We start from the raw sequence: 25,787 nt of genomic DNA, 5'->3' as shown, positions 1-25,787 counted from the left end.
GAAGTCTTCTTTAGACCAGGGCCCAGAGCGGACCCCATGGAAAATGCGCCACCCCCCAAAATCACCACCACGTCAGACAATGTGCAAGACTCGTTGGACCGGCAGGAAACAGAAGAATACCCATAACCATGGAGGTAGGTGGGTCTGGTTCCTACCAGCGTATAGAAAATAGGGGCTTAATGCTAACAGGGGGGAGATTACATCTATTTAAAGAAGCACTGGAGTCTATCACAAGTGATCAGTATATACTCAATGGCATTAGTGGATACAAAATACAATTCATACTAGAAAAATTGCCACCAGTTCAACATTCACCCCAGAGGGTATTTTCCCTCTCCGTTAAAGAAACAAGAGGGACAAGCTGAACTGGTGAGACTAATTACAAAGGGTATCATGGGAAAACATGAACCCTTGGAATTCGTATCAAATATATTCACTAAACCCAAAAAAGATGGTGGATGTCGCATCATCATTGACTTAACTTCACTAAATATGTTTGTTAAGTATATACATTTCAAAATGGAAACGGTTGTTACTGCCAAGCAACTAATTTCCAAAGGATACTTCATGGCAAGCATTGATCTTAAAGATGTTTACTATTCAGTACCATTCACAAGGATCATCGCAGATACCTGAAATTTACCTGGATGGGGCAGCTATGGCAGTTTAAAGCATTACCCAATGAATTCACATCAGCCCAAAATTATTCACCAAGATACTAAAACCAGCTCTGGCAATATTAAGAAGACAAAAACATATTGTCATGGCATATCTTGATGATATCTTAATAGTAGGCAAGACCATGGAATTGACTATGTTAGCTGTATCAGCTACCAAACAGTTGTTCGAAACCCTGGGATTGTCTTACATCCAGATAAATCTAAGTTGAAGCCATCCACAATCATGGACTACTTGGGCTTCACAATTAATTCAGTCTGCGTGACTGTAACATTGCCAAGAGACAAAACAGTTGAATTGGCACAATCATGCAACAATTTAATGATCAACGAACGACCAACTATTCGACAAGTAGCAGAATAATTGGGAAAATGGTAGCAGCATTTCCGGCTACACAATTCAGACCTTTGCACTGTCAAAACTTACAAAGAGCAAAGGTACAGGCACCAAAACTACATACAGGTCATTATGATCGTGTCACGAAGTTACCCACTGAAGCAATATCAGAACTACAGTGGTGGGCAAAACACATTTGGCATAATTTTCAGCCCTATTATCATCACTAACCCTACGTTAGTTATCCAAACAGATGCCAGTGCTCAAGGCTAGGGAACAACTAACTCCATATCCAGCGCAGGTGGTAGATGGACTAACCCAGAGTCATCATTACCACTTAAACTGGGCATTAATTATCTAGAGATGTTGGTTGACTTTTATGGTTTAAAAGCATATGCATCAAATATGCATCACTTGCATGTACGGTTACTATTAGATAATACTACGGTGGTGGCCTACATTAACCATATGGGTGGCATAAAATCGGTATCATGCGACAAGTAGGTCAACACAATTTGGCAATGGTGTGTCGAAAGACATATTTGGCTATCAGCAACTTACCTGCCAGGTAAGCTAAATACAGTGGCAGACACCAGGTCACGTAAATTTAATGACAACATCGAATGGATGTTAAACCCCCAAAAATTTGCAAAAAGTTATCACGCAATATGGCACGCCAGATATCGATTTATTTGCATCAAGGCTAAATCACCAGGTACCTATGTATGTCGCTTGGGAACCAGACCCTGAGGCAGCAGCAGTAGATGCGTTCGTGCTGGATTGGGGAAATTCTTCTTCTATGCATTTCCTCCCTTCTGCCTCATCAGTCGGGGACTACGCACAATACAAATGGACTCTGCTTCAGGTATTTTGTTAGCACCCGACTGGCCTCCGCAGCCATGGTTCCCAATACTCCATGACATGGTTGTTGAAACTCCGATGGTATTCCCCAGTGACCCAGAGTTATTAACATCCAGTGTTGGGCACAAGCCACCCGTGCCATGAAAAAATCAAACTCCTGGGTTGCAGATTCTGCACAAACCACTTCTGGGACTGGGATTATCAGAACAAACCGTCGACACCATGTCAGCATCCCTCCGAACATCCACTAAAAAACAGCACTTGTCCAGCATAAAAAAATGGGAGAAGTACTGCTTGGATACAGGGACCACCTACTCAATTGCTACAGTTACCAACGTACTGGAATTCCTGGCGAACCTTCACCACGATGAAGGACTCAGCTACAGAGCCATCAACACAGCTAGAAGTGCCCTGTCTATTTAAAACCAGCTCCAGGACAACAGGCCATGGGGTCCCACCCGCTGGTGGTCAAACTAATGAAGGGTATTTACAACTCTAACCCCCTAGACCAAGGTACACCCATATATGGGATGTCAGTGCGGTCCTGACATACCTCAGGGGATGGCCACCAGCCAGATCCCTCAACCTGGAACAATCTATGCTCAAAACACTCATGTTGATGGCACTTGTATCTGCACAGAGGGTCCAGTCACTACACCTATTGCGACTGGACAGCATGCTCACAGCTCCAGACCAGACCTCTGTCGTTATCCAGGGACTGATCAAACAGAGCAGACCAGGAACACCTAATCCAGTCGTGGAATTCCGGGCTTACCCGCCAGAACCACGGTTATGTGCCATGACCCACCTACTGTCCTACATAGACACAAACAAAAATATTCGAGGGAGATGAAAAGCCTTGTGGGTCAGTCATAAAAAACCTTATGGTCGGGTGACGAGCCAAACCATTTCGAGATGGCTCAAGCAGGTGCTAAAAGCTGCTGGGATAAACACTAACATGTACAAATCTCACTCCACCAGGGCAGCATCCACGTTGACGGCCAAAAGAATGGACGTGCCTATAGACCACATCCTGGCTACAGCAGGATGGTCGGGGGAAAGACCGTTCAGAAATTTTATAATAAGCTGCTGGCAAAACCTGCTTTAATTGCAGACATTTTTTTACAGACCAAATATTTAATTTAAGCCCAGGGGAGCAATTTAATTTCTTTGTTGTTATTGTTAAAAAATACCATTGTGTTGTTCTACAAACAGATTCATTGGTTGATTACGATAACACACTTCCCCCCTCAAGGACTTCGGCAGTGAGTGAAGTAATAACTGTTACACGGTTTGAAATCACAGAGCTTTGAAGTCTTCACGTAGTCACTCACGTGACTCCGAAGTAAAATAGTAAGATTAAACGAGAACTTACCAGTTTGAAGTTTGATCTGTATTTTATGAGGAGTTACGATGAGGGATTACGTGCCCTCCGCTCCCACCCTCAATAATATAAGTCAAACTGATAACTGATGTCTCCTTTTCTTTACTATGTTTATTTCAATAACTGTGACTATCTGTGATTCCACACCGCTGCTTTGAAGTATGCCGCGCATGCGTGCTGAGCGGGCTCTTCACGTAATCCCTCATCGTAACTCCTCATAAAATACAGATCAAACTTCAAACTGGTAAGTTCTCATTTAATCTTACTATTTTAATGTACAATAGGGAGGGAGTATTAGAATCGTCTTGTATTGGTTTACCATTACATTCATTGCAATGAATTGCATTCTATATATTAAAGGTGCCGGCTTTTACTTTAGAACATGCAGCCTAAGGCTTCTGGAATATGAAACAGGGGATTTGAAAGAATTTGAGGACCACAGTGTTAAGTCTGACAAACCGTGTTTGTTGACATGACAACATTCTGGTGCCAAAACAGTAGAGGGGAATAGAAAATAGAACGACTTAATTGAAATTTAAAATCATTTTCAGTATTTTCATATTGCCTCCAAGCTAAGAGTTTCTGATAGTCGTGTTTCGGCAAGGATTATGCAATAATTAGCAATGTTACAAAATTTTGAGATTTTAAAAATCAAGTCTGTAATTTATCCCATCAGATAAAGCATAAAAATAAGTTTAATTTGACACCTAATTCACTTTCATATCTCAAGTATTTAAAATGTTATGGCCATTTTCATACTCGGAAATGAGCACCTTGTTCCCTATTGATTTTCTATGGACATAACAAAAAAGTTGTGATCGTGAACAGTCAAAAGCCCATAACTTTCTTAAAAATTAAGAGAACTGAATGAAATTTTCAGTTATCATAGATTGAAGCATTCTGAAACAAATATAAAATAATCTTACTTGGATGACCTGAAATTAAAGCATATAATTAGTTAGTTACCTAATTGTAGCTAATTTCAGACTTCAATTACTAGATCTAAACATCTATCCATTTCTTAATAAATGATTAACATTTTTAAATAGCCTAAATGTCCAAATAATATTCACAAATAATTCACAATAAAACATGATTTTTAAATCTCATTTACATTAATTTATAGGCCAAATGGAAGGAATTCAGTGTTCAATTGCTGTAAATAAATGCCCATTTAAATCAGCTTTCCAGTGGGTCCCTGTGGAACGCGCTGGTTCACATTGCGGTAGATTTGTGCCCCAAATGCCCAGAAAAATACTGCGCGATATAATGGGCCCAAAATGAGCTACTCGCAATATTAAACTTTGTATAAAGGGATCTTTAGAAGCCATTTTTAATGTAAAAATATACAACCTACCTTCTGTGGTTTGCTTTATGAGACCCTGCGGTTGCTGGTGGTCGCGGGTTTAGAGATTGATTTTTAAACTACTATAACTATTATTCAAGGCCTTTAAACCTAATAATAGCTTTTGCGACGGGGTCTTCCAGCGATTTTTCGTTAATAATTAACTAGGCTGAATATCTTCGATTTGAACAGCCTAGAGAAAATCGCGTTTTAAACCCGCCCCCTCTAAACGGCGCCAAAATCGCGCACACCCGCAGCGGCAGATTTTCAAAGACGCTTCAGGTAGGCTTTGCAACATACCTACAATAATTCATCTAAGCACCTTCATCTCTGGCATCCTTCCTATCCTTCCTTTGTGCCTTCCTCTTTCTGTATTCATCCACCCACATCCATTTCCATTGAAATACCTCCCTCCTTCACCAAAGCCAGCATAACAAAATGTTCTGCTCCCTTCAAACAGGCTTAATTTGACGATAGACACAAAATGCTGGGGTAACTCAACGGGACAGGCAGCATCCCTAGAGAAAAGGAATAAGTGACGTTTCGGGTCGAGACCTTTCTTCAGACTGAGAGTCAGGGGAAAGTGAAACAAGATATATAGACAGTGATGTAGGGAGATATAGAACATATGAATAAAAGATATGCAAAAAAGTAACAAAGATAAAGGAAACAGGCCATTGATAGCTGTGGGAGAGGTGAAAATGAATTACAGACAATGAGACTCAACAAGACGACTTTGAAGCTGGTATGACGGGTTGGGGGTGGGGGTGGGGGGGGTGGGGGGTGGAGAGAGAGGGAAAGCAAGGGCTATTTGAAGTTAGAGAAGTCAATATTCATACCACTGGGGTGTAAGCTGTCCAAGCAAAATATGAGGTGCTGTTCCTCCAATTTGAGCTAGGCCTCACTCTGACAATGGAGGAGGTCCAGGATAGAAAGGTCAGTGTGGGAATGGGAGAGGGATTTAAAGTGTTGAGCAACCAGGGGATCAGGTAGGTCCAGGCATACTGAGCTGAGGTGTTCAGCGAAGAGTCCTGAGTTCTGAGTAATTTAGAAAATGAACTGCAGAGAATGGAATTAGAAAATTCAGTGTATCGGCAAGTAATTTAAATAGCTTCAGAAGTACCAAACATACTCATTGTTGGGATGGGTCTTACAAACCCGTTGACTCAGATGAGTCCGGGGAAGAGGGATACCCTCCCTCAACGGAGAGCGTCTGAGGACGACTCTCCCACATGGAGCAACTTATGGAGAAGTTGCTCCAACAATGATCTGCTCCGAAGGAGGGAGCAGTATCAGCACGGGCCTACAGCCGGCCGTGCCAGCAGCCTCATACATGGGGCAGCCCAATGTCTTCCCCATTGGAGGGGGAAGTACATATGGAAGAAACTGAATCAGAGTACAAAAGCACAGGGGGGGGGGGGGGTACCTTCCCAGGGACAAGCAAAAGTAAGTAAGTAAGTTTACTTATATAGCACTGTTTAAGTCAACTCGCATGACACCAAAGTGCTTTACATAAAATGAATAATAAGCTTCCATACAAACAAAAGAAAAGAAGTACTTCTGCAATCATCCAGGTTCCACTGGGTGCTTCCCTGGATGGAGATCTAGCTAATTGACAGCCCGGGTATTATGGAGAACCCGCAGGCAATGGCACCTGTTCCAGGGCTGCACAAATGTCTCCTGCTCTGAGGAGAGGAGCATCCACGGTCAGTTTCAGTCTGACCCAAAGCAAGAACCTCATTTAGGTCTGCTGGAGGGGCCATGTCAGTGCAGGTATCCTCAGGGGCCTGCGGCAGCACCTGTTTTCAGCACTGCCTACAAATCTCACTCTCAGTGGAGGGGAGTGCGAGTGATCAGTAGGTAACTGATCTCGAATTTAAAGTATGAACATACTGAAGCACATGCATATGGCCTCAAGAGCCAGCAGTTGGCAGAATATCCACACGCTACAAGTGCCGGCAAGGGAACAGCGCTATCAGGGTGACTTTGGAGAAACCAGCCGCCGAATCCTCTCTTCAGGTAAGACCAGAAGAAGGAAGCAAAAGCTGTCGGACCAATCAAGGAACCAACGACAAGCAAATCTTCATCAGTAGGCGACAACACACCCCACACCTCCATAGGGGGTAAGCGGTTCACTGAAGCCGGTGGTAGCTTGAAAGCGGGGCACGGGAATATGATCAGAGTCGTCTTTCAAGGCAGACTCAGAATTATGGCCAGAATTGTCTTACAAGGCAGACCAAGACCCAAGCAGAGGTCAGGAGAAACATGGAATCCACACTCCCTACCAGTCCTACTCCCAATCAAGAAGAGAAAAGGAACCCGCATCAGGGGCCTTTGGGCTTACCACAAGACCACCGGTAGCCATGGAGGTAGGTGGGTCTGGGTTTACTGAAACAAGGGATTGTGGACCAGTTACATGTTGGTAATTTTTACTCTTGTGTTTTTGTTCAAAATGACAATAGCATGAATTTCAGATCTGGTTTAAAAAAACCCAGATAATAACATGTGATTATTTTTACTGCACAACATATATAAGTTCCAAGCAGACTTGGAACTCGGATCGGGGTTGTCTTCAAGGCAGGCCCAGTATTATGGGCAGGATTGCCTTTCAGGACAGGTGACAGATGGAGGATGTCACTTCATCCAGGTTTAACTCATATGTGCAGTACAGACTTTCAGAACAGCAATTCTTTGATACGGTCTAACAACTGTTTTATAGGAGCTTCCTATAAAATGGTCACATGGCATGCATCAACCTCAAAGATGCATACTATTCGGTGTCTATTCACTAAGAACAGGAGATATTTGAAGTTTAACTGGATGGCATGGCTCTGCCAAATGGGTTGACATCAGCCCCTAGACTATTGATTAAACTACGGAAACCAATTCTGGGTCTACAAAGGTCTCAGAACTACATAGTAATGGCATATTTGGAGGACATTTTCATTTTGGAGACACCAAGAATTGGCAGAAGCATCAGTCAAAGCAAACCAAAACCCTGTTTTAAAGACTTGGTTACCACATCCATCCAGTTAAATCAAAATTGACACCAACAAGGTTAATTGATTACCTAGAATTTACTATCAAAAACAGAAAATAAATTGGTGACTTTGCCTAGGGACAAACAACAATATTTAATTAAGCCTGCTATGACCTGATAGGCAAATACTAGCCATCTATCAGGCAAACAGCGAGTGTAATTGGCAAATAGTAGCTGCATTTCCAGCAGTACGTCACGGGCCTTTGCATTACCAGAATTTACAGTGAACAAAGGAACGAACACTCAGATTCCATGCAGGCCAAATTGGCAAAACTATGGATTGCCACAGAGGCCATTGTTGAATAACGATGGTGGATAACGAACGTGAGACAGCTCAAGGGAAATCTTGCTCGAAAGCCATCGGGGGTTCTTCAGACGAATGCAAGCGGCTAAGGATGGGGAGCCACAAACACAGTCTAGAGCTGTGGGGGCAGATGGAATGAGCAGGCGTCTGTAATTCCCCAACGCATGGAATCAGTTACCCAGAATTGTTGGGGGCACAATATGGACTCAAGGTTTTCTGTAGCAACATGCAACCGGTGCTTGTTCAAATTCAGATTGATAACACCACTGCGGTGGCATATATCAATCACAAGGGTGGTGTAAAATCTGTATCTTACGACAGATTGTCGAACCTCATTTGGCACTGGTGTATTGAGAGGAATATTTGGGTTACAGCGGTCTATCTACGAGGTAGATATAACACGGTGACAGATGCTGGATCACGAATGTTTAATAACAACACAGAATTGATGTTGAATCGGGCAATATTTAACGAAATAACTACACGATTTGGCATACCAGATATTGATCTGTTTGCATCTAGACTAAACCATCAGTTACCCAATTATGTGTCCTGCGAGCTGGATCCAGGAGCAAAGGCAGTGGATGCTTTCTCCCTCAATTGGGGAGAAATGATTATGTATGCTCTCCGCCAATTTGTCTCACAGACCGATGCTTGACCAAAATCAAGCAAGACTAAGCCACAGGCATATTGGTAAGTGCCAGATTGGCCTACTCAAGCCTGGTTCCCAAAAAAAAGTTGGGAACTATAGTCCAGCCAGTTATGGCTGTACCCAAGAGCAGGGACCTCCTAGTGAACCCAGTTACAGGGAGCAATCATCCACTACATGAAAGTATTAACTTGTTGGTCTGCAGATTCTGAGGAGGCCATTTCAAGGCATAGGACTGTCCGAACAAATATAACAGTTCGGATAACGGATATCTTGGAGTTCCTATCAACTCTGTACTCTAACTATAGTTATAGTGTAATCTATAGTGCCAGAGGCGCACTCTCCTCCTATCTGATGCTGGAAGCTGGACACGGGTCGATAGGAACTTTACAACAAAATTCATGAAGGGAATTTACAATTTAATACCTCCAAGGCCAAGGTACACGGACACATGGGATGTGAGCGTGGTACTAACCCTACTTTGACAGTGGGGACCGCCTATAACTAACCCTGAAGGTGGTATGCTGACAAAGAGTCCAGACACTGCAAAAGCTACGGTTGGACTACATGACCACCAATATCGAAACTCCTCATAAAATCAAGATCAAACTTCAAACTGGTAAGTTCTCGTTTAATCTTACTATTATAGACCAGTTAGCCTGACATTGGTGGTGGGGAAGATACTGGAATCAATTATAAAAGATGAAATAGCGACACATTTGGATAGCAGTAGCAGGATTGGTCCGAGTCAGCATGGATTTATGAAGGGGAAATCATGCTTGACTAATCTTCTGGAATTTTTTGAGAATGTAACAGAAAATGGAGAAGGGAGAGTCAGTGGATGTAGTGTACGTGGACTTTCAGAAAGCATTTGATAAGGTCCCACATAGGAGATTAGTGGGCAGGATTAGAGCACATGGTATTGGGGGTAGGGTGATGACATGGTTCGAAAATTGATTGGCAAACAGAAAACAAAGAGTAGGGATTAACGAGTCCCTTTCAGAATGGCAGACAGTGACTAGTGGGGTACCGCAAGGCTCGGTGCTGGGACAGCTGCTATTTACAATATACATCAATGATTTCGATGAAGGGATTCAAAGTAACATTAGCAAATTTGCAGATGACACAAAGCTGGGTGGCAGTGTGAACTGTGAGGAGGATGCTATGAGGATGCAGGGTGACTTGGACAGGATGAGTGAGTGGGCAGATGCCTGGCAGATGCAGGTTAATGTGGATAAATGTGAAGTTATCCACTTTGGTGGCAAAACCAGGAAGGCAGATTATTATCTAAATGGTGTCAAGTTGGGAAAAGGGGAAGTACAACGGGATCTGGGGATCCTTGTTCATCGGCCACTGAAATTAAGCATGCAGGTACAGCAGGCAGTGAAGAAAGCGAATGGCATGTTGGCCTTCATAACAAGAGGAGTTGAGTATCGGAGCAAAGAGGTCCTTCTGCATTTGTACAGGGCCCTAGTGAGGCCACACCTGGAGTAACGTGCGCAATTTTGGTCTCCAAATTTGAGGAAGGACATTCTTGCTATTGAGGGAGTGCAGCGTAGGTTCACAAGGTTAAGTCCCGGGATGGCGGGACTGTCACTTGTTGATAGAATGGAGCGGCAGGGCTTGTACAGTCTGGAGTTTAGAAGGATGAGAGGGTATCTTATTGAAACATATAATATTATTAAGGGTTTGGACACGCTAGAGGCAGGAAACATGTTCCCGATGTTGGGGGAGTCCAGAACCAGGGGCCACAGTTTAAGAATAAGGGGTAAGCCATTTAGAACAGAGATGAGGAAATACTTTTTCACATAGAGAGTAGTGAGTCTGTGGAATTCTCTGTCTCAGAGGGTGGTGGAGGCCGTTTCTCTGGATACTTCAAGAGAGAGTTAGATAGAGCTCTTAAAGAATCAAGGGATATGGGGAGAAGGCAGGAACGGGGTACTGATTGTGGATGGTCAGCCATGATCACAGTGAATGGTGGTGCTGGTTCAAGGGGCCTAATGGCCTACTCCTGCACCTATTGTCTATTGTCTATTGTCTAACCACTACACTAGTACACCGCTACGCTAGTACACCGCTACGCTAGTACACCACTACGCTAGTACACCACTACGCTAGTACACCGCTACGCTAGTACACCGCTACGCTAGTACTCCGCTACGCTAGTACACCGCTACGCTAGTACACCGCTATGCTAGTACACCGCTATGCTAGTACACCTCTACGCTAGTACACCGCTACGCTAGTAGACCGCTACGCTAGTACACCACTACACTAGTACACCACCTTAGCACGGAACTTCTATGGACTTTGTTTAGGTTGCACTATGCATTTTGGTTGGCACTATTATGATCTGCGTATCTAATATTGCTCATAATGTATTATATTGTTGTTTATTGTGATGTATTTGTTGTGTGTTACGTTGTGTAGATCTGCAGCAAGTAAGAATTTCATTGTTCCTTTCTTGTACATAAAGCACTTGTACATACACTTGAATCTTGACTGACACTATATTTTTCAAGATCAATCCTGATTCCCACTACTCATTAGAAAACATCTGTCTCAACTCTAAACACACAGGACTATCTTCGCTCCATTAACATTAATCTGTGACAAGGATTTCCAAAACTCTCAATCCTCTGAGACAAGGACAAAGATTTAAATGGGCTCCCAATATATTTAGACCATGCTCTTTGTCATGGACTGTCCCATGAGAAGAAACATCATGCTTATTTTGTCTGTTACCATAAGAATCGTACGTGTTCATATAAGTTTACCTCTCATCCTTCTAAAGTGTAATGAGTACATCAGAACCTTTCCTCCACACTCCTGAACCTCCTCTGAACTGCCTCATATGAAATAATAGCTTCCCTTAAGCAGGCGGACCAAAGCTGTTGAGAGCAGCCGAAATGGGGTCCCGCTGGAGCCTTGTGCAGTTGCAGTAAGACTTGCCTTCTTTTATACTCTAACTGGGTCTGCACGGTGGCACAGCAGTAGAGTTGCTGCCTTAACCTGGGTTCGATCCCGACTATGGGTGCTGTCTGTACGGAGTTTGTACGTTCTCCCCGTGAACTGCATGGGTTTCCTCTGAGATCTTCAGTTTCCTCCCACACTCCAAAGACATACAGGTTTGTAGGCTAAATGGCTTGCTATATTAAAAAAAAATAGTCCCCAAGAGAAGTCAAGTCAAGTCAAGTCAAGTTTATTTGTCACATACACATACGAGATGTGCAGTGAAATGAAAGTGGCAATGTTCGCGGACTTTTGTGCAAAAAGACAAACAACCAAACAGCCAAACAAACTATAAACACAGTCATAACACACATATTCTTTTACATAATAAATAATGGAAGGATATTTGCACATACATTTTGCACAAGGATAAATTACATTTTACTGTCAATCTATGTTCTACTTCATTTGCAATCACACTGCAATATTGATTTTTTTTTAATGTATCTTCATGGCTGTTGTGACTTCCATCTATTTTGTTGGCATCAGGATTCAGAATTTTCCGAGTTTTTCAGTAAAGAGTAAAACTAAGATGGAGCTTCACCACGATTAACTCTGGAATGTGAAGGTCACAAAGGAAAGGGGTGGAAGGGGTCTCTCATGATATTGTTGGCTCTGGAGTTGCATCTCCTGATGTATAGTTCCTGCAGGGGGGCAAGTGAAGTTCCCATTGTGCGTTCGGCCGAACGCACTACTCTCTGCAGAGCCTTCTTGTCCTTGGCAGAGCAATTCCCAAACCAGATGGTAATGTTCCCGGACAAGATGCTTTCCACCGCCGCTGCCTAGACGCACTGGAGGATCCTCGGAGACACTCTGAATTTCCTCAATTGCCTGAGGTGGTAAAGGCGCTGCCTTGCCTTACTCACGAGTGCTGAGGCGTGTGATGCCCATGTCATATCCTCGGAGATGTGGACTCCCAGATATTTTAAACAGTTCACCCTATCCACAGGATCCCCATTTATCCTCAATGGAGTGTACGTCCTCGGATGATGTGCCCTCCTAAAGTCCATGATCAGCTCCTTCGTTTTTTTGATGTTGAAGAGGAGGCTGTTATCCTGGCACCAGAGTGCTAGACCAGCCACCTCCTCCCGGTAGGCCTTCTCGTCGTTGTCTGAGATCAGGCCCACCACCACAGTGTCCCAGTGTAAGATGGTGTTAAAGTGCAGGGATTGCTGGTCGGTGCGGACGCTGTGGGCTGAAGGGTCTGCTTTTGTAACGTATCCCGAAAACTAAAAACTAAAACTAAAAGTTTAAAGTGGATGAAATAAGAGCTAGCATTCCATTATCATGTCCTGATGGCCTTGCATGTTGGCTTTGTGTGGTTCATGCAGAAGAACTGCTTAAACAGCATTCTAAAGTGAAATATATTTGCTGACCTGTGGTAATCTCAACTCTTTACAACGTTAGAGTGATTGATCGGTGCTAACAGCGAGCAGTTCAATGTCATTGATATTTGTACATACATTTTGCACAAGGATAAATTACATTTTACTGTCAATCTATGTTCTACTTCATTTGTAATCACACTGCAGTATTGATTTTTTTTTAATGTTTCTTCATGGCTGTTGTGACTTCCATCTATTTTGTTGACATCAGGATTCAGAATTGTCCGAGTTTTTCAGTAAAGAGTAAAACTAAGATGGAGCTTCACCACGATTAACTCTGGAATGTGAAGGTCATAAAGGAAAGGTCACAAATTAATAGAGTTCTTGGATGCTTATCCTTATAAACAAGGTAAAACGGTAGAATGTGAGCAAACACAAGACTAAACAATCATTCTATTCTTACAGGATTTATTTCTAATTTAGTTTCACTACATGAAACTGTTGGAGGTGGATGGCTTTTTAATACAGTGCGATGCAAATCTCTGGACAGTTTTGCATTCCACCCAACTGAGGCAAAGTAATTAAATAGTAATCGGTATTTTTTTTGCTGATGGAGGCTTTAGTAATTAGGTATCAAATTGAAACCAGTGAGTCTTTTGTAACAATGACCAGCAGTTTACACACCTGCTTCTAAGTAATAGTGATTTCTCTAACTTCAAGTAACCCTGCATCTCCTCGCTCTCTCTCCATCCCTCCCACAGCCAAGTCGTACAAGCTGCAAAGTCATCTTGTTGAGTCTCATTGTCTGTAACTAGTTTTCACCCAGCACACAGCTGACAATGACTGGTTTTCTTTATCATCATTACTTTTTTGAGTATCTTTCATTCATTTGTTCTATGTCTCTCTATATTACTGTCTATATCTCTTGTTTCCCTTTCACCTGACTTTCAGTCTGAAGAAGGGTCTCGACCCGAAACTTCACCTGTTCCTTTTCTCCAGAGCTGCGGTCTGACCCGCTGAGTTACTCCAGCTTTTCGTGTCTATCTATGTAAACACGATATGGCTTCAAGTCCCCCTGAAGTAAATTTGAATGAATACTTTATTGTCACATGTGACAAGTCACAGAGAAATTCTTTGCTTGCACGCCCAAGGCACACAATAGTCACCGCATAAAGGCGCCGAAAAAGTTTCAAAGTATCCGGGCTAGGTCCTCCTTTGTCTCCCTCCCCCTGCCTCATAGCTGTTCCCCCACGCCGGGACCCCGATTGTCCATTGTTCTCCCCCTTCCCCCTCGCTCACGGCGGTCCCCCTACACCGGGTCCTCCTTTATTCTTTCCCCCGGCAGCGGCGTCCTCATTCCACATGGTCCGTCCTCATCTGCCGGTCGGAGCCATCATCGGCCGCCACACCAACCTCTCCACTAACGTTGCTGGGTCCCCTCCTGAAATTCACCACAAGCATTGAAGCCAATATTCCAATGATATCTGGCAACATGGTTCAGCGTTAGAACACTAACCCAAGAAGACGTCTGCCCTCTCTAGTGGGTGAAGAATATGCTTGCTCTTGGTCGAAGCTTGTTATGCATGTTGCATTTCTCACAGAGAGTAGAAGTCAGTCGCAAACGTCATTTCTGATGGAGTTAAATGAGGATGGTTCTGATTGTTTGCTCTTTCACGGGACCACCTGTTAACATGGAGTGCAGGGTGCATTGAAAAGGCACTCCATGGAGATATGAGATATCAAGTAGGTTCTACATTTGACCACAGCTTCTGATCTGCATATCAAAATGTCTACTACCTGTCACAGGCAGTCAACAGGCTGGCCAGTAAAATGTACTGGGGAAGACATCAGGGCGACACGGTGGTGCAGCGGTAGAGTTGCTGCCTTACAGCATTTGCAGAGCCGGAGATCCCGGTTTGATCCCGGATGCTGTCTATACAGAGTTTGGATATTTTTCTCCTTACCACATGGGTTTTCTCTGAGATCTTTGGTTTCCAACCACACTCTAAAAACGTACAGGTTTGTAGGTTAATTGGCTTGGTATAAATGTAAATTGTTCCTCGTGTGTGTAGGATAGTGTTAATGTGTGCGGATCGCTGGTCAGTGCAGGCTCTGTGGGCCGAAGGGCCTGTTTCTGCGCTCTATTTCTAAACTAAACAGAACAAGGGATAACACCATTAATGGGAGTGGGGTGCCGAGCTATTTCTTATTTTTGTGTATTATCACTCTGTGTCCAACGTGGCCAAAATGCCATTTTCCTCATTAAATGGTTGGCTATTCATATTTTATTAATACTGGGTGACAGGGAAACAATTGCAATCCCATGTGACCAAGACAGTTGAAAATCCTCAAAGATAATCAAAAAAATATTACTTGGATTTATAGCTTCTGTTGGGGAAGTGCATTCAGGAATCCAAATGACCAAAATCGCTTTGTGAATCAGGCACAAAATTAACCTTGAGCTCCAAGCAAAAGACTCGCGTGGGAAATCAAGACTGAAATTGTTTTTAAGTCTGTAGAGAGGTGGCCGCTGGACTGCTCATTTTCACACCTTATTCTTCCTTATCTCTGTGTCTTCTGAATCTCAGTCTGAAGAAGGGTCTCAACCCAAAACGTCACCCATTCCTTCTCTCCAGAGATGCTGCCTGTCCCGTTGAGTTACTCCAGCATTTTATGTCTATCTTCTGCTGAAAGTGTGTTGGGTTTAGGGAATGCAGTGGGAATTTCACCTCTTCTGCAGTCAATTGTTATCAGAATGTTGGTGCACAATGAGGTACTTGAGACCCACATCCACCCACCAGATTTAATCCCAGTCAGTCTTCAACATTTTGCATGGATTATAGTCATTTTATTTAAAAAAAAATAAAATAACAGCGAGTTTCTCACAAAACTACAATACAGATATGCGAAAACAGGTGTATGTGATAGTACGGCTAATCCTTTATATCTCCTTGTACATTCCAACCTATTTTCGATGTTTCTATGCAAGTGTTGTCTTTGATCTTGCTTAGTGAAATAACATTGAAGGAATGAAGATACTTGTCCATTAATTACCTGCGCCACTTTGCAATGCTGCTGCTGTTGTTGTCAGTTTCAACAATGTTTTTAGGGATATTTATTACATTTCTATCTGATACAAAACGGAGCCATTTGTGCAGTTGCCTACATTGACCCTGCCATTTCAAACTAAAGTGCCTGCCCCACTTGGGCGTCATTTGCGCATCACGCAGATGGCGCGTGAAGGTTTTGTACATCCCAAAATCCTGGGGCGCCGCGCGCGACCGCACGTCACTGCCTACGTCACCACGCATGATGCGTGCGTTATGCGCACCATGCGCGCATCGTGCGTCATGACGCGTAAATGCTGCATAAATGACGTGCAAATGACGCCCAGGTGGGACAGGCCCTTAAGTCTCTTTCAAATAAATTCAACACACACTTCAAATTCCTTTCAATACCACTGAAACAGAAAACGTAGCCATTGGTCATCGAGTCATTTTTCCCTTTTTGTTTGAGGGAGCCTACTGTGTGAAAATTGTGTAGTTTGACGAGACGAGCAGGTTGAGTAAAATAAACCTTTATTTGTAACGACAAACAAAAGAAGTATAACACAACCGCGTGCTGGGTCAGCCAAATATCTTGAAGCTCCTGTTACAAGGGTGGAGCTCGATCAACTGAGGAAGCAAAAGCCCACGAAAACACACCCGCGATCACGTGATGGCGCCAGCCAATAGCGAGGGTTCGTATTGCCTCAAGCCACCACTAGGTGCCGCTACAGGACCCTCCCCAGAACCCGAGGTAAGGAACCGAGCGGGAGGCCGAATGAGGCGACCGGACCGAGTGGAAACGAGGGGCACAACCGGCAGTACAGGCGGAACTGGCGGAACAGAGCCAGCAAATGTTATAGACGCAGGGGAAACAGGCACAACAGGTGCAACTGGGACGACCGGCGGATGACCTCTACGCAGGGGTTGAGCCACCACCACCGGGCTATCGATATCCAGATGGGCGGGCTTGAGGTGAGCGACTGAAACGATCTCCCCGACATCCAAAAGAAACGACACAATGCTGGGGCACAACACCCGGAAAGGACCCTCATAAACCCGCTGTAGTAGAGTCCGATGCGAGTCCCTGCGGAGAAACACAAAAAAACAGTTCTTAAGCTCTGGCGGCACATACACTAGGTATGTTGCAAAACTTACCTTCAGCGGCGCTGCAATTCTGCCGCTGCCCTTGTGCGCGACTTTGGCGCCTTTGAGAGGGGGCGGGTTTAAAAGGCGATTTTCTCTAGGCTGTTGAAATCGATGTTGTTCAGCCTACTTAGTTGCTGACGAAAAATCGCTGCGAAATTCGTTCGCTGCAGGTATTTTTAAACTAAAATGGGTTATTTAATTGTTATAGTAGATTAAAAATCATCCTCTAAAGCCGCGAACACCGACAACGGGTCGGATCTCATGTAGGGGACAAGGCAAGGTAGGTTGTTTATTTTTACATTAAAAAGGGCTTCTTAAGATCCCTTTATACAAAATTTTATGTTGCGAGTAGCTGACTTGGGGGCCCATTCAATCCCGCAGTATCTTTCATGCCGACATGGGGTACAAATTCACCGCAATGGCAGCGTTCTAAACCAGCGCGTTCCACAGAATCCCACTGGCAAGCTGATTTAAATGGCCATTAATTTACAGCAATTGAATACTAAATCCCTTCCATTTGGCCTATAAATTAATGTCAATGAGATTTAAAAATCATGTTTTATTGTGAATTCTTGTGTGAATGTTCTTTGGACACTTAGGCTATTTACAAATGTTAATCTTTCCGTAAGAAATGGATAGATGTTTAGATCTAGTAATTGAATTTTGGAATTAGCTACAATTGGGTAACTAACTAATTATATGCTTTAATTTCAGGTCATCCAAGTAAGATTGTTTAAAATTTGTTTCAGAATGCTTCATCCTATAATAACTGAAATTTTCTTTCAGTTCTCTTAATTTTTAATAAAGTTATGGGCTTTAGACAGTCCTCGATCACAGCTTTTGTGTTAAGTCAATGGAAAATCAATAGGGAACAAGATGCTAATTTCCGAGTATGAAAATGGCCATAACCTTTTTAATACTGAAGATATAAAAGTGAATTAGGTGTCAAATTAAACTTCTTTTTATGCTTTATCTAATGGGATAAATTGCAGACTTGATTTTTTAAATCTCAAAATTTTGTAACATTGCTACATACACCGGAGCAGCCCCATGCCGAGAGGTCAGGATGGGAGCAAGGCCACCCACTTTCTCCCAGAGGTTTGCCAACACAGACAAAGTGGGCTCCTGCTGCCCTCGTGCCGCAGGAAGGAAATCCCCGTGTACCCGCAGCGGGGAGCTGTACATGAGCTCAGCGGATGACGTGTCCAAATTCGCCTTCGGGGTACTGCGGATACCCAGCAACACCCAAGGCAACTGGTCGACCCAGTCCGGGCCCGTAAGCTGTGCCGTCAGTGCTGACTTCAAACGCTGATGGAAGCGCTCCACCAAACCGTTGGCCTGAGGGTGATAGGCAGTGGTATGGTGCAACTGCGCCCCATATAGCTGCGCCAAAGCTGACCACAAAGCTGAAGTAAACTGAGCCCCCTGGTCAGTAGAGATGACCGCAGGGACACCATAACGGGCAATCCAGTGGGCCGCGCGAACCCGAGCACAAGACGCGGCGGAGGTGTCAGCTAGCGGAATTGCCTCTGGCCACCTCGTGAAGTGATCCACGATGGTCAGCAGGTGGGTAGCAACGCGAGACGGCGGCAGTGGGCCCAACAAATCGGCGTGAACGTGCTGGAAACGGCAAGAGGGAACCACGAAATCCTGCACCGGTGCCCGCACATGCCGCTGGATTTTCAACGTCTGACAGGGAATACAGGCCCTGGCCAAGGCCGCAACCTGCTTACGAAGGCCCTGCCAGACAAACTTGTCCACCACCAGCGCTGAAGTCGCTCGGATGGAAGGATGTGTCAGACTATGAACAGTGTCGAAAACCCGTCGTCACCAACTCACGGGGAAAATAGGGCGTGGTCTCCCAGTGGATATGTCGCAGAGGACCGACACCCCTGCCGGACTGAAAGGGACATCGGCCAATGTCAACCCCGAGGCAGCCGTCCAGTAAATGTCCATTTCGCCAACCTTGCGTTGCTCGGTGTCCAGCGCCGAATAATCCACGCTGGAGTCCACAGACGCCGCGGCCGGGACCGCAGGATGAGACAAAGCATCTGCGAACAGGTTCAGCTTGCCTGCACGTGCTGAACGTCAGTGGTGAACTCCGACACCAACGCCAGGTGCCGTTGTTGACTAGGGGTCGGACACCTTGGTAAAGGCGAACGTCAGGGGCTTGTGGTCCGTGAAGGGACCACAAGTATTGGAAATGGTGGACAGCCAAATAAAGGGTCAGGAGCTCGCGGTCGAAAGCGCCGTTGCTTCGCTCCGGGGGTCGCAGGCGACGGCTGAAAAATGCAAGCGGCTGCCAGCGGCCGGCGATGAAGTGCTCCAGAACTGCACCAACAGCTGTATCAGAGGCGTCCACAGTGAGGGCGGTCAGAGCAGCAGCCTGCGGGTGCACCAGCATGGTAACCTTGACCAACGCCTCCTTAGCACTGCCGAACGCAGCTGAGGCCTCATCCCACAAGAAGTCCCTTGGCTTACCGACGAGGCACTGAAACAAAGGCCGCTTGATTCAGGCCGCCGCCGGCACGAAGCGATGATAAAAATTTACCATGCCAACAAACTCCTGCAGCCCCTTGACGGTGAGCAGCAGAGGGAACTGCCAAATGGCCTCCACCTTATCGGGCAGCGGGGCCGTGCCCTGCGAGGTGATGTGGTGCCCCAGGAAGGAAATCGAGCGAAGGCCAAACTGACACTTGGCAGGGTTGATTGCAAGCCCATGATCCTGAAGCTGCAGGAACAACACCCGTAGGTGTGCGCAGTGTTCCTGGTGGGAGCAGCTGGTGACCAGAATATCATCCAGGGATATGAAAACAAAATCTAACCCCCGGCCCATCATGTCCATGAGCCGTTGGAAAGCCTGTGCAGCATTCTTTAAGCCAAACGGCATGCGCAGTCATTCAAAAAGGCCAAATGGGGAGATGATAACAGACTTGGGCACATCATCGGGGTGGAGGGGAATCTGGTGGTAGCCGCACACCAGGTCCACCTGGGAAAAGAAGGTAGCAGCATCCAGATGGGCCGTAAAATCCGGAATATGGGTAGTGACAGCGTTCTGGCATCAGTAATCCTCACACGGTCTCCACCCCCCAGATGATTTGGGGACCATGTGTAACGGGGATGCCCACAGGCTGTCAGAGCGCTGCAAAATCCCCATGTCTTCCATTTAGCGGAACTCCTCCTTCATGATCCGCAGCTTGTCAGGTGGGAGCCTGCGCGCCCATGCATGCAATGGGGGACCGGCGGTTCGGATGTGATGCACCACCCCGTGCTTAAGAGCAGCTGTGCGAAAACGGGGGGTAAGAAGCTCCGGGAACTCGGTGAGTAGGGAGGTATACGGACCGTCCCCATCAGCCACCGCATCCAGCTGCAGGCTGGAAGGAGTCGCGGGCCACGGGGTTGCGGGCCTGGGGGACTCCGGAGGCACGAGGTGCTGGCCCCACACGTCCAGCATTAACGAAAAGGCCAACAGGAAATCATTGCCCAGTAAAGGCTGGGAAACGATCGTGACGGTGAAAGTCCACGAGTATGGGCGGGAGTTGAGAACGAGGGAAAAAGTCCGAGTCCTGTAAATGCGAATGGAGCTACTGTTGACGGCGGTCAGGACGGGGCCACGCTTACCGGCGCGGGTGTCGAGTCCAGTCAGGGGGAGGATGCTCTCACCACAGCCCCGGAGTCATCGAGGAAGCGAAGCCTGGAACAGTGATCCCGGACATAGAGGCGATGATTCAGGCCGACCGCGATTGCCTCTACTGCCGATCGCCTGAGGCACTTCCTGGAAACGAGCAGGGGGCATGGCATCGGCGGACCACTGTTCCCAGCATTGGTGGTAGTAGCACCACTGTCTCTTACCATGGTCTCCGGCAGGCGGCTGTGGTGCGGCGATGGCAGCGGAGGGCTGGACGTCTCTGCGAGGCTGCTGGTGCGAGGACGTGGACACCCAGTTGTATCCACCGTCTTGCTGCTTCGCGAGCCACTGGTCATCGGCACGTTCAGCGAGCTGCAGGGGTTCGGCGAAATCCGAACCAGCAAGGAGCAGGCGGATGTCGTCAGGCATCTGCTCTAGGAAAGCATGTTCGAAAAGCAGGCAGGGCTGGTGGCTATCCATCAGGGCGAGCATCTCGCTCATCAGCGCGGATGGCTTCTGATCGACGAGGCCATCCATATGGAGAATGCGGGTGGCACGATCGCGGCGGCTGAGCCCGAAAGTGCGGAGAAGCAGTGCCTTGAGGCCCTCGTATTTGCCGATTGAGGGCAGAATCTGCAGGTAAGGCAGCAATCGGGTGGCAGTCTCCTGACTGAGCGCCCCAACCACGTAAAAATAGCGAGTGGCATCCGCGACGATGTTGCAGAGCTCAAATTGGGCCTCAATGTGGGCGAACCACACTTGAGGCTGCACCACCCAGAAAAGGACAGTTTCAGGCCCACGGCGTTTTGCTGGGAGGGCTGGGCATCGAGTTTTGGAGCGGCATTCATTGTCGGGGTCCGAAATCACAATCGGACAGGTGGGGTCACCACTTTGGTGAGACGAGCAGGTTGAGTAAAATAAATCTTTATTTGTAACGACAAACAAAAGAAGTTTAAAAGAAGCGTGCTGGGTCAGCCATATATCTTGAAGCTCCTGCTACACGGGTGGAGCTCGATCAACTGAGGAACCAATAGCCCGCGAAAACAGACCGGAGATCATGTGACGGCGCCAACCAATTGCGACGGTTCCCATTGCCGCAAGCTGCCACTAGGTGCCGCCACAGTAGAGAGGAACTGAAATTGCTGGTTTACACTGAAGGTAGACACAAAATGCTGGAGTAACTCAACGGGACAGGCAGCATTTGTGGAAAGAAGGAATCGGTGATGTTTCGGGTCGAGACCCCTCAAGTCCTATATTACTGCGCTGATTATTCTTTATTAGTTGTCGAGTTTTGACATTGTAAGTTGTGCCATGTGAATTCAAGACTTACTTTTCATCTTCATTCTCAACTTTCAATAGCTGGGTAAATTTGTGAAGTCTAAGAAGAAATTAAGTATGGTGCCCAAAGCCTGGCTAAAAGATTGGGGAGGAATGCTTTGGAGTGTCTTGAGCTTCTTTCAGCCACGGACTCTAGTGGAGAATAACTGCCGGAAGTAATAGATGCCAAGGCTAAGATTACTGCTACTCTTCCTCCATCCAAATGTAAATAGCAGTGATGGCCATGGTCAGTAGATAGAGCTGCGTAGGAAGAAATTGCAGATACTGGTTTACACCGTAGATAGACACAGTCCTGGAAAAACTCTGCATCTCTGGATAGAAGGAATGGGTGACGTTTTGGGACGAGACCCTCCTTCAGATGGATAGAACTCATTGATAGTAAGAAAAAATACAAGAAAAAGCACATTAAAGCTGACTGGATCTCACTAAGCTTTTTCAGCTGGATAGGAAAGTTATGATTTTGGATGATGAATCATTGGGATCTGAATTACACCATTGGATTTACTGCATGGTGGAAATGGTGGCCAGTAGAAGTCCATCCGCAATTTTCCCTCTACTGTGAATTCAACCATACCACTGCCTAGAATACTCGAGATACATTAAAGCTTTATACTTTCTCACAAACAAAACCTCACCCCAAATGTGTATTCTTGATAACTCCAACCGTTATATGGAGACTGAAGAAGGAGTTCATCAGTTGTATAATAGAAAAGCAAATTATAATTTCAATCAATACAAAATTAGCACAGAATGGGAGCCTCAAATCAAATGGACACTTTTCTATTTGTCAACACTTACTTGAACCACTCTCATTGGAGACAGTGGTTTCTCCAAATCTCTTTGGAGGCAGGCTATAGGCAAGAACAGTGATGGATGACTATGGAAGGATGGTTTAAGCCACTTCAGGGTAATGTAGTTTAAAACTAAAGAGTACAGGTTTGAGCTGAGGGAGAACAATTTAAAGGGGACCTGAGAGGCAGGTTTTTCATGCAAAGGGTGGTGAGTATATGGAACAAGTGTTCAAAATGAATGCAATTACAACATTTTTGAAGACGTTTAGGCAGATTCACGATAGGAACATTTTAGAGGGATATTGGACAAACGCAGGCAATTGGGACCTGCTAAGAAAGGCACCACGGTCAGCATGGGTGAGTTGCACTAATGGGCATGTTTCTGTGCTCTGTAGCTCTGTAACAATGGCTCTGAATAGAATGGCTTGTAGGGTAAGTTCTGCGTGTTTAGTGCACCATAAGAAAGGATCAGATAAGGATTGCAGATTTCCTTTGCTGAAAGTCATCATTGAACAAGATGTTTTTGCCTCGTGGTTACCATTACTGGCTTTTAGTCCAGTTGTGTTAAAATGACTTGGTTATGGAAGTATCTGCAAGTCGGAATTTAATAAGTTCCATTGTTAGTGCATCTGACAATTAACCACTCTTGGCTCTTGAAGTGTGGTGATTGGATTTGAACTTGCATCTCCAGCTAAATAACAGGCCCACAGTGGTATCACACACTATCCCTCTGGGTTTCCTTAACTTTGTATTTCTTGTTTGTCTCCACTCAGCTGCTTTATGTTATAAATCCACATTCAGCTAATAAACAAGATGAGAATAAAATTTGAATGGATAACATATTTTGATCTAAATTTCAATTATGGTTTTCAGATTTAAGAATTAGCATTCATGGATTAAATTTTATAAATATATTAGAATTTGTATCTTCCATTTTGGTTTTGGAAATTGCAGCCAACCAATATAAACTGCGGCATATATGTAAAATGTATAAACAAAATAGACTTATTAGTGCCATCTTTCTTGTATTGTAACATGAATAACTCAGCACTAACCATTTAATGTGAACCAGTTTTACATTTCCATACTCAAAATTCAAAGCCCACTTTAAAAGCCTTAAATCAACAATTTTCCACAAATGTCTGCATTCTTTCTCCCCTGGGGACTATTCCAGCTTGCAGATGCAAAAATTGTACATTTGTCCTTGGGAGATTGAAGGATGTTAGCACACAATAAATAAAATATGCCAAGGTCAGTTTCCACAGAGCCTTCCCATTATTGCTGCTGAGTAATGCTGAGCTGGCAAAAATCCCTCTGAGCCAAATACCAGCATAAATTATGATCTGAGTTTGTTGTGACCAAAATATCAGTGGGAACGATATCTTGCATTGTGCAGGCTTAATTGACGTCAGAGGTTATGGGGTTAGAAGGGAGAGCTAGATCAACCATAATTCAATGGCGGAGTAGACTTGTTGGGCCGAATGACCTAATTCTACTCCTATCCCTTCAGACCTTATGACCATATGACCTTAATTAAAATGTGCTTCAGTAGCCAACATGGTGACCAAATTACATTTTCATTTTGACTTGGAAACAAGAGGCTGAGAAGAGAAAGAGAGAGATGCAATATTGTTTGGCAATGGTTTTAGGTCTAATGTTTCTGTGTAATTTCCTCAGCAGATGCACTAATTGGAACATTGAAAGCCATATCTTGTCGGCATTCACAGCACCCATCTAAAACAGACAAAGTATTGTTTTTCCTGCTGTATGCAAAGTCAGCATATGCATGTTGAATTTGCCTACTGAAATGTTCAATGCATATAAGTCACCACAGAGCACGTTACAGACAAAAAGGATACATTTTAACTTCATATCCTGTCTTTATAAATTGGGGGCTTGACATAATAGGATCTGATTTGTTGTAAGTTGCAAACAATGGCAATTGGATTCAAATTTCCCATTTAGATTCTGCAGCAAAGATAAGGACACCTATTTCTTATCTTTTAAAATCCAGCTAGAAGGATAAAAGCAAACAAGGTGCACTGGTTTGGTTCAGGTTGCATTCTTTGGAAAAGAGGCCCAGGAAATATTAAATGGAAATTTGTAAAATTGTGTATGAAAGGCTCAGGAAAGATTAAGAGAAGGGGCTTCTTTCCATCTCCAGAAATGCAAATAACTAGTTTAGTTTAGTTTAGAAATATAGCACCGAAACAGGCACTTCATCTCACCGAGTCCGCACCGACCAGCAATCTCCACACATTAACACGACCCTACATGGTGGTGCAGCTGTAGAGTTGCTGCCTTACAGCGAATGCAGCACCGGAGACGCAGGTTCGATCCTGACTATGGGTGCTGTCTGTACAGAGTTTGTACGTTCTCCCCGTGACCTGCGTGGGTTTTCTCCGTGATCTTCGGTTTCCTCCCACGCTCCAAAGACGTACAGGTTTGTAGGTTAATTGGTTTGGTAAATGTAAAAATTGTCCCTAATGGGGGTAGGATAGTGTTAATGCGCTGGTTGGCGCGGACCCAGTAGGCTGCAGGGACTGTTTCCACGCTGTATCTCTAAACTACACATACCAGGGACAATTTACAATTATATCAATTAACCTACAAACCTGATATCTTTGGAGTGTGGGAGGAATCCGAAGATCCTGCCGAAAACCCACGCTGTCACGGGGAGAACGTACAAACTCCGTACAGAGAGCAGCCGTAGTCAGGATCGAACCCGTGTCTCTGGCACTGCAAGCGCTGTAAGGCAGCCATCTCTTTCTCTACACCACTGTACCATCGAGTTGGCATAATTTTAAGGCAATTTGTTTCCACAGTGGGTGGTAGGTGGCTGGAACTCACTTCCTGGAAGGTAGGTGGAGGCTGAAACTCTCAGCACATTCATTAAATATTTG

Source organism: Amblyraja radiata, chromosome 22, assembly GCF_010909765.2.
Source record: "Amblyraja radiata isolate CabotCenter1 chromosome 22, sAmbRad1.1.pri, whole genome shotgun sequence".
Lineage (NCBI taxonomy): Eukaryota > Metazoa > Chordata > Chondrichthyes > Rajiformes > Rajidae > Amblyraja > Amblyraja radiata.
The sequence above is the reverse complement of the archived record's forward strand: the minus strand, read 5'-3'. Positions refer to the sequence as shown.